Source organism: Heterocephalus glaber, unplaced genomic scaffold (genome assembly GCF_053883595.1).
Source record: "Heterocephalus glaber isolate CG9 unplaced genomic scaffold, H.glaber_assembly_v1.0 deba00001790, whole genome shotgun sequence".
Lineage (NCBI taxonomy): Eukaryota > Metazoa > Chordata > Mammalia > Rodentia > Bathyergidae > Heterocephalus > Heterocephalus glaber.
The window spans coordinates 5,145,667-5,156,640 of record NW_028258473.1 but is presented as its reverse complement, the minus strand read 5'-3'; positions in this window follow the sequence as shown (position 1 = coordinate 5,156,640).

Genomic DNA, 10,974 nt, shown 5'->3' with positions numbered 1-10,974 from the left:
TAATAGCTAAATCTTGAAAGCAACCTAAATGTTCATCAACATATGAATAAAGCAAGATGTGGTATTTATACACAATGAAGTACTACTCTGCCACAAAGAAGGATAAACTCGAGTCATTTTTAGGTAAGTGGATGCACCTTGAGATCCTAATGTTAAGGGGAGCAAATCAGACACACAGGCTTGAATATTGCATGGTTTCTCTTATATGAGAAGCCCAATAGATAAATAAAAGATAAAATAAAAGATAAAGACAAACATTAGGGAAAAAAAGAGAAAGTGCTACTTAATCCAAAATGGACAATATATCTAAAAGTGTACCTTGATTTAGTATAATATTCTTATGTATTTCTTATGATTTTTTTTGTTTGTTACTCTGGCTGTTAATCTGTTTTTATGATAATTAACTTGATAAGGACTCACACAATTGGCTGAGTATAATTCTTAGATCATCGACTTGCCACATAATTTGAATATTTTGTAGAACAGTTATGTTTCTAAGAATATGAATGATGCCCTATTCAAAAGAAAAATAAAGTATAAAATAATGAATTTAAGTAAAAGCAATAAAGTGAAGTAGAAAGACAAAATATACTTCTCCACTTCTTTTGTCTCCTTTATAATCTTCACACATTGTGTTGGATCCCTGTTCAGCTCTGCATGTAGGCACGTTAATCACTTGAGGAATGCCTGGGTTACAGGGTTTATCATTCCTATATTTACCTAGGCTATTTCATCCCCCTTCAAAACTGGGGACACTGAGATAAGAGTAAATGAAGGAATTTTCAGGGTTTACAGAGGCAACCAATTGCCAGCTTTTTACAATGCTCAGTTCCAGACCTTCTAGAGGACTCTTAAAAGTCTTCAGCCAGTGGTCCTAAACCTGTAGTTACATCTGATTCCAAGAGATCTGCAGATCTCCCTATGATGACATCATTTTCCCCAAGTGGAGCAATTACTCCATGATGGAAACTGAGGCTGCTGCCCCCCATACACAAACAAGAACAATCATCTCAAGGGAATCAAATTTTCCCTCAAATCTTAAGGATTCCTCCAGAGCTAACGAAACCAGGCCTGAGATATCAACCCAACTCTGCCTCACATCAGCTAATTTACAAAGCTGATTTTGTGCTCTTGTAAGCCAGCCATCATCCTCTGGTTACTCAAGCTGGAATCCTTTTCCTATTCTCCTTTGCTTTCTAACTCTGCCTAATAAATCTACTCATGCCTCTAAAACAAAACAAAACAAAACAAAAGTTTATTAACTGAGTATGTTGTTAGGAGGTGGGGCCTGGTTACAGGCAGGTTACTGGGGGATGACATGGAAGAATATATATCGATATCTATATCATCTATATTTATATTTAACCTACATCTATATCTATATAGATATATATCTTCTTTCCCAGCTCCTCCCTTCACTCTCGGCTTCCTGGTCACCACATTGTGAGCAGCCTTCCTTGGCCCAGGCATTTCTACCATATCCTTTCACCTTGGAACCAGCCAATCATGAACCAAAACTGTGAGCCAAAATAAACCTCTCCTCCTTCAAGATGTAGGTGTTAGCCTGGGGATTTAGCTCAGTGGTTCTGCTGCCTGCCTGGCAAGTTCAAGGTCCTGAGTTCGATCCCCGGTACCAAAAAAAAAAAAAAAAGATGTGGGTTTTGGGTATTTTGTCACAGTGATGAGAAAAGTGACTAAGACACTCACTTTAAGTCACTCCATCAAATGTAACCATTCCTCACCTCACCCTTGTGTACTTCATTCTATTTTCCAAAGTGCCGTCATATATAGCACCTCAGTTTTTCTTACCAGTAATTATTCTCATTTGTGCAGAGAAATGTAGTAACCTACCCAAGATCACATAGCACATTGGTGACTATACTGAATCTTCAGCTACCTCCCAGCTCATTATATTTATTTCACATGTTCCCATTTGACCAGCAAATCCTAGGTAATATATCAGAGTGCCTACACTGTGTCAGGGGCTTTTTGCACAGTTCTTAAATATATTAACTCATTTAATCCTTGCAACAACCCTAGATGGTAGATATTATCCTCATTTACAAGATAAGGAAAGAGACGCAGAGCAAATGGCTTGCTCAAACTCAAAATGGCAAAAAGATTTGAATAGAAGTAAGGTGGTTCTGGAGAACATGTCTTAACCCACTACTATGCAGTATCAACCTCTCAGGCTTTATTTCCTTTCTTGAAGAAAAAGTTTTAGATTAGCAATCTGGAATCTAGAAAATTTGTGTTTAGACTAGGTTCTGCCACTAGAATTAGAATGTGTTATGTGATATCACACATTACCATTCCACTCTGGCCTTCTTCCTCTTCAGTGACATTTTGGAGGAACTGAGCCAGCTGCCACTAGCTTGCTGAAAACCTGTACTGAATGATGGCCAATTGCTGCTTGAGACAAAAGTAGTATTCTTAAATATGTGGAAAGTGTTCTGGAAATAACTATGGCCTACAGACTTTATAGGAGGAGAACTCAGAGTATCTACTCAGGCCTTAGTATTGTTCTCTCCCTTGCCCACTCTTTAGTCATGCATATTTCCAGTTTCAGTCCCTGGAAGGATGAAATGGGCCAATCTTATCCTTCTGGAAGAAGCGTAACCCATCTAGGGAGCCATTAATCCTCTGGCACAAAAAGAAGGCAGAATCTAGAGTGGTGAACCAGCTCCATGACAATGATGTTCCATGGTACTTTGGTTCAGTTCCAGTCCCTGCAGTCCTGGTGGCCCATCCTCACACCTACCTGGAGCTAGTGAGGCTCGTTGCCAGCACCTAGAAATTCCAGAAGGATGCCACTTCTTCTGTGCACTTAATGATCTCCAAATAACATTGTGCAGTCTAGCCCTACTCTTAGCTCTCTTCCCAATATCAGATGAAGGAAACCTTGTATTTTGTGTGGAATTCTCTGCAGAAGATTCATAATATTTTTATGTTTAGGCTCAGCCAGACTGTGGGTGACCTTGGTAGTAAGGGCCGTGTAAATAATATTGTCAAATTACTTTTGCAGCTTTGGGATCTGGCATATAATGTTACTAACTGTAGCTGTCATGTGAGAACAGCATTATTCATTTCTTTAAATCTCTAAGGAAGGCTAACTGGGGGCAAAGGAATTTTCCCACCTTCATCAGAAGCAAGTTAGTGCCCTGGAAACTGGACAATAAGACAGGTTCTTTTTATAGAATGTTGCATTGTATAGTTTAGCAATTGTTAAAGAAAATCCTTGATCAGTAGATCTCTCAGCCACCCAGGGTCTCTTTTCTGACCTTTGGTATGTAAATTCTCTGTGCCATGGCTTAGGTTAGTGGGAGGACTACGGGTAGAGTACCTTAAGGAGGGCAGGAATGGAAAAATTTGAGGAGTTAAAGAGCAGAGATCAGAAGTAGGAGGGAGATAAAGTTATTCTTCCTGAGATCAAGGACTATTTAAGGCTTGGGGTTTTCCAAACATGTAGATATCCTTCTTCTCCTCTCTCTCATTGTAGTTATACAGTTTTAGCTATAGCTTTCAGCACTGACAGAAAATTAACAACTCATCCTATGCTTGCTTACATTTGTTTGGTGAGCTTCTCTTTAGTGGAGGGGGCTGGTAAGATTGAAATTGGGGAACATGGGGGAAAGAAGTAATTCTTCTACCCACAGGAAATAACAAATGGAACTCAGGACTTAACAGAGGGTTTGTTGTGCCCAGATTGTGAAGTCCCAAAGACCACCAGGAGGCCGTTTCCGATGTAAGCACACGAGGGTCGTTTATACAAGCTTAAGCAGGGACTCTCAATTGTCACCGACACAGCGGATCGAGATTGAGAGCCCCGAGTTCCAAATTAGCAGGGTTTTTATAGAGGTTACAGCAAGCTTCGGTCATTAGCAGCCATATGATTGGTTAACATTTAGCAAGTATGAAGTGTAGAATTTTGATTGGCTAGGCTCATTGGGGGTTGAAGGGGATTACGTATAGGTTTTTACAAGAAAAATAGGGACAAAGGTTAGTGGTCTACTGTCACGTACTGATGGTCAGCAGACATCTTGACTAATGGTCATGACCACCTTGTGTGGATAGTCAGCACGTTAACAGATTTTCCTATAGATAGTGGGCCCGGGACACTTGTTTCTAGGGCAAACAGATGGCTGAGTAATAAATTTAGGAATCCCGAGTTGTGGATTACGTCCTTTGTCCCAGTTCAAGCACAAATTTGAGAGAACAAAGGAGACTGCTCCATTTTGGACAAAATGGAGTCATTCTGGTCTCACATTAGCAAAATGGAGTCACTTTTGGTCTCACAGGTTTACTATAAAACATCTTTGACCTGTGCTTTAGGCTGCGCCTTAGGTACTTGGGCCTGCACCTCAACTCGCACCTCAGGTTATTCCTTAGTGCGTTCAGCCTCCGTGTTGGCTGTCTTGGCATGTGTCTCAGCTCATTCAATCAGTGTCAGAGCTTTCTTGGCCTTTGCCTTGGGTGGCCTTGCCTGTATCTTAAATGGTTCAGCCAGTTCTAGGGCCATTTTGATCTTTGCCTTTGGTAACCTGGCAATTCAGAGAGTCCCAGAGCCAGCTTGATTTTTGCCTTAGGTGAATTTGTCTTTACTTTAACTAGTTTGGCTACTAGTAGGGCCATCGTGACTTTTGCCTGGCCTTTGCCATGTCTAGCTGGCCCTTTGTCTTGGCAAGCTTGGCCTGTACTTGAGCCAGCATGGCCTTTGCATCAGCTATTTTGGCTTCTGTTTCCCCAAACTGGGCTCAGGCACTGGCTTTCTCTTGGGCAAGTTCAATCTGTGCCTCTGCTGGCTGCTCCTGCTTCATCTTCCCCTGGGTGGGCCTAATCTGTGCCTCTGCCTGCATGGGAGAGGCCTCTACTTTGCCTCCTTCTGGGCCTCTGCTTGTCTTTATCCTTCTGATATTGAAGCTCATCAAAAGCTTTGATGATACTCAGCACTGCAAATGGAGATTCAGACAAGATGAGTGAGTGGGAAGAAACAAGAACCAGTTGGGAGGAAATAGCGAAGCCACACTGGCTTGGCTATTCCTTCCTAAACAAACTGGAGTTACACCCTTCCTGAGCCCCCAGAGTCTTTGTCAGCATATGTCCCCAAGCTAACAGTAATCAACTCTTCCTCGAACTCCAATCCATTGTTCCCTTAGCACCCCCAGGCATAGTGCAGCAGGAAAAGGATCATAGAAACCAATTCTTCCTCCCTGGTTGATCTCAGTATAGATCTTCTAAGAGACTAGTTGGGAGGTGGGAGAGGGAACAATTTCCAGTAATGCAATAAGATAGACTGCACATTTGTCCGCAATAAGGCTGCATCACAAACTTCACTCAAATATTGATTCTTTTTGGGTTCAGAAGCACAGATTATTTCATGCTGATCAGAGGCTCTGACTAGCAGGTTATGTATCTTTGAGTAATGAAAAGGTGTGAAATTGGATTATTAATAAATTCAACTGGCTTGGCAAAATCTTCCCAGATATGTGTCCCAGTGGAAGAAAAATAATGATAGGATTCTTGGTGGTAGAAATGTTGGCTTGTACATGTGTAGGCCAAACATTCCACATAATGAGGAGGAAATGATTGCAACCAAAGTCTGGAATGGTTACAGAATATGATTGGTTTGCAGAGAGTTATACTCAGACTGCACTAAAGCCAAAATCAAGCATCATTATAAGTCATTCATAATTCAGTATTTCCAACTTGTACAGTTCAGCCTCAGAAAATTTATTACATTGACACCACACATGGATACCTATTAAAGTAACTGAAAGCAGAGCTATTAAAATTGAAGACCCCCAACCCAAGAAGCCACTTGATTGCCTCCTTATGACCCCTATCTCTCTGCTTAAGGTACCTCGGAAGAACTCCAGGGTTCTGAGAAGACATTTTAAAAACCATGGGTCCCAGCTCAACCTTCCCTCTCAGCTGATGATACAGATGGGTCTTGAAGCCCAGAGATGGTTATAGCACTTTAGGAATAGAGCTAGATCTGGTACCTAGATTTATATATCCTCAGCTCAGGAGTCTCTCTCTCTTCCACCTCACCACTTTTTTTTCCTCTACAAAGCACACCTTCCCATGGTGTGCTCAAGGCTATAGGCCACTTACCTTTTCAGATCCCCAGTGGACAGACCAATGCTTGGACACTTGAATAGTGCATCTCAGATACTATCTATGGCTGCTTGCTCTCCTCCCATTCCCTCTCTCAGCAGTGAGAGGACTTAGAGCCAAAGGAACCTGCTTTGAAGTTTTCTGGAAAGCAGGAAGCCCAGAAGAAATCTTCCTAGTGGTAGCTTTTACTCTCTACTCACTCTGTAGAAATGTCTGAAGCCCCAGAAGCCTTACCAGTCCAACTTTTACCAAATTCTGCCTTTTTGACACTCTTTCGCTTAATCTTCCAATTATGAGCTTCCTGAAGGCAAGGAAAGTGTTTAATTTCTACATCCATGATACTTGACATACTAGCGATAGATATTAATTTTTTGTGTTGAATTCATGTCTTATTATTGATATGCAATGGGCATGATGGCGATTATTAATTTTAGGCTCCAAATTAATAAATTTCAATTCAGAGAAGGGAAGAGGCTTGCCTAAGGGCACACAGAAAGTTTAGGTATTTCCTATATTTTGCTTTCCAGCTATCACTGACTTCACGTGGGATAATGGTGAAGCTTGAGGGATTTCTAAGTACCAGAAGACAAGGCCAAGATACAATAAGAAGAAAAAATTGTAATAGTACAGAATTAAAGGAGCTTCTGGGGAAGGGGACTGAAGATTTGAGTATGGGCATGGCTGTGTAATAGAAGAATGGGTACAGTGGGAGAGGCTCTATGTTAAAGCCTGAAGCTATATTTGAATTGTGTGTTCTTGTGCCCTCTTTTCAGTCTCATATCTCAGGTTACACTGCTAGTGTTTTCAAAACTGTTGCATAACATGTTTTTTCACAGAAAAGATCAATGGCAAGAGCACAGTGACAACAGATGCAGAGTCACCTGGAACTGAGATGGGCCTTTTTTATTATTAACTCTTAAAATAACCCACAGAGCTGGGATGGAGGGTGGTTTGTTCCTCATTGAATGTTTATATCAGGGTGACCAATGAGGAGAGGAAGATGTAGAAGGCCCAGCACATCTCATGGCTAGAATTCTAGCCTTACCTTTCTAGCCACCCCTTTTTTTGATGGTACTGAAATAATGAGTCCCCCATGATTTCTTAATCTGTTCAGACCTTTCTATCTTTTTTTTCTGGCTCTTTTGCCACTATTGAATTCTTTCTTAATATCCTATACCCCAATAGCTTGGCCTCCTTGCTCTTGGGAAGGAGCTGGACCCACTAATTCTTTGTGTTTTCACACTTAATTGAGCACAAGGCATCCCTTATAGCAGGATTTTAGGTGAAGGAGATTCAATGAGCCCTGTGTTCTTTTTCTTCTGATATTCTTTCCTACATTACAAGGATCACTTTTATATTATCTCCTCTGTCACTTCTGGTTATAGTTTAGATCTAAAATGTCCCCCCAAAGTCTCATGTGTTTTTGGAAAGTGACTGGATTATGGGTTGGGGTTAGTGCTATATTCATCAGTGGATTCATCCATTGATGAGCACAGTAACTGAATGTATTATTTGGAGGTGGGACCTTGTTGGAGGTGGGTTACTGGGGGTGTGACCTAGAGGGCTGCATTCTTGTCCCTGGCTCCTCCCTTCTTTCTGCTGCCTTGGAATGAGCAGTTCTTCTCTAGACTTCTCCACCATGCCCTTTCTGCTTTACAGCTAGCTGATTAAATCTTCTAAAAACTACAAGCCAAAATAAACCTCTTCTCCTTTAAGTTGTGGGTGTCACGTATTTTTTCTCAGTGACAGAAAAGTCACTTATATACACTATCCATTACTTATCCAAATCCTCAGACACCTCTTCAGGCTTCTGCAAATGGCCCCCCGACCTTCCTTTCTATAGGGAAAACAGAAATTAAATTTTGTTTCCTGCTCCACCCAATTTGTTTCCTGCCCCACTCAATGAAATTCTGCTGGAGAGCCTAATGCTCCTTTTCCAGAAACTTCCAGTTATGGAGGAGGGAATTTTACTGGTGTTATATGATCTTAGCCTCACAAACTAGAAGGAGGAAACTGGGACCTCAGCAGCTTCTGCAGTGTCTTAAAGGAAGTCCCCCTCTGTGATGATCACAACTGAGGCAGCATTATACCTGAATCATGCACCAATGTGATTACTGCTCCTAAACCTGTTATCTGTATCATATCTGTCCCTCCTTCCATGACCCTCCTTCTTCCTTCCTATTGGACAATTCCCTTAATAAAAGCCTTAGGCTACACAAGAAGTCTGCAACATGATATCTTATGGCCCTATTTATATTGGAATGGGTAAAATTTTTTTATTTCAATGATAGAGATGAGAGCAGGGATAGGCTTAAATAAAAGACCCAAAGACGGGCTAGAGCTCAGTGGTAGAGCACTTGTTTAGCATGTGTAATGTTCTGGGTTCTATCCTCACATGTTGGAATTACTCAACCCTATTTATGTGGACAGTAATAGGACAAATGTTTTTAAGGATGGTTAGTATAGCCACTGTTTGCTCATAAGTTTCTGGTTCTCTTGGGGAAGTGTTATCTACAGGCTTCAGAGTTCTGTCTTGTCCACAGAACACCATATCACTAGTGAGTGAGTACTTAGTTGTCCATTGAGTCTGAAGATTGGTCTTGACTTTCTGTTTTCTGGGAGATCATATATCATGTAAACTGGCTCCTCATTTCAAGTAGTCTTATTTTGGTTCATTTCTTAGGCACTTATAATTTTCTACTGTTTTCTAGATATCCTTCTTAGCTTACGGAGTGGCTAATAAGCTATGGTCAGGTAAATTTGTTTTTAGAAGACTCTCAAAGAGCATTAGTTTGCTTCCTCATTGCTTCTAGTTAGTGCACACTTCTTGGATGTTCAGCATCTTCTAGTTTATTGTAGTCTTCACCCTGTCACCATTAATGCCATCTTCTACTTCCTCAGGACACAGTTCTATTTTCATAGACAGGTAGGTCATAAGGGAAGTAGTGGTCACACACTCCCCTCAGGTGAATGATGAGCTTGGCGGTATTGAAGAGATAGGACATAAAGCCTCAAAGATATGCCCAACATGATGGGCAGGGACAGCTCTTCCAGAGGAGTAAAACAAGGTGACTCAGACACTAGGAAAAGGTAGTCTCCAAAGGATTAATGAGAAACACAAAAGGAGCTAAGGAGAATGACAGATAATGTTGCCAATTCTGTGCTTTTCTCCAGAGACCCAATATGGGTCTAGAGAAGGTTGAAGTCCAAGCCCTTAACCAAGAGGCTTATGTTACAACAGGAGCCACAGAAGAATCCATATAGATATTTGGAGTGCAGGTGAGAGCATTACAGATATAGGGTAATTCATTGTATTTTTCCAGGACCCAGTTACTGGCTACAGTGGCACAGTGGGTATGAATGGGCTAAAGCAAGTCTTAAGTCCTTCCCAGATCACTTAGCATGTCTCTAAACACCATTGCCACCTTTGTATCTGCTAGGGTCCTGCATATCTACCCCTAATCACAATGACCTCTACTTTGTAACCTTTGTCTACCACTCAGAGCTAAGTGCATCCCATAAATTTTAAGATAGAATGCGATCCAGGTCTGTAGGAGAAGGGAGTGGTAAAGAGATATAGACATCATGAGGAAAGAGGCATGTTCTCCCAGGAGTCAGTCAGACATATACTGGGAATTTATGAGACAGTTCTGGACCCAGTTTTAGCACTGACTTGCTCTATGACTTCAGACTGAAAGCTACCTTTCTTGAGGCCTTTCTAAAAGTAACAGAGGGGAGACTAGAAACTGTAAATTCAAGAGCCCTTTTTGTATAACACCATCAGTATATCCTGAGAAGATCTGAAGATATCTCAATGGCCTCATAATGCTTTAACCCAATACCCAAGGTTTCCTGTGGGCACAAGCATATACTTGCTCCCCAACCCCAGTTTCCTATGTATCTCCTCTTCCTAGGGTCCCCTAGCCAAATCTTTTACATACTTCAGTACTCTTATTTTTAATATCCCAGACAGGCTTCTTACCCTAAGCTTAACCACATGGTTTTACTGACAGAGGGTCAGATACTGTGACAGTATAAAAGATGATGTGATGGGAAGGGTGCAATGATGATCTCCACGGAAACACATCCTGAAATTAGTTGCCCATGACATCTAAGCACTAGTCGGGTGTTAGGTAAGGCTGGAGACATTTTCCTATTCTTGCCATATCTTCCAATGTTTATGGTGAACTGGGGCTAGGCCACTGGGTAAGCACTTAAAATGGGACATATGGGGATTACTGACACCCTGTTAAAGTGGAGTAGCCTTACTGATAGAATAAACATGTGTAAGAGAATGGCTGACCACTAACATAAAATAGCTTTGAAATCTTTTTTTTCTTAAATTCTTTTATTGGTACATTTTAGATATACAACACAATTACATTTCTCATTGGGAACTTGTACCTTTACATGATACATCTTGGTTCTTATTTTTTCCCCATTCCTAGCCCTCCCTTCACCCCCTCCACCCTTCCCTATTTACAAAGGCTTTATTTCCATTTTTTCCATTTCTCAGCATTTTTCCTTTCCCTTCTTTCCTTTCCCCAGCCCCTCCCACTACCCCTACCCCTTTGGACCTTTTCTTCCTATTTTGCATTATTGATTATTCATTCTAATCATTGGTATATTTTAGGTATACAATATAAGGACTTTCATCATTGGAAATTTGCACCTTTCCATAATCACTCTTGGTTCTTATTTTTCACCCTTGCCCAGCCCTCCCTTCAACCCCTCTATTCCTCCCTATTTACAAAGATTTTGTTCCTATTTTTCTATTTTCTCATATAAATTCCATTCCCTTCTTTCCTTTCCCCTACCCCTCCCACTTCCCCTTCCCCTTTGCCCCCTTTTCTTCCT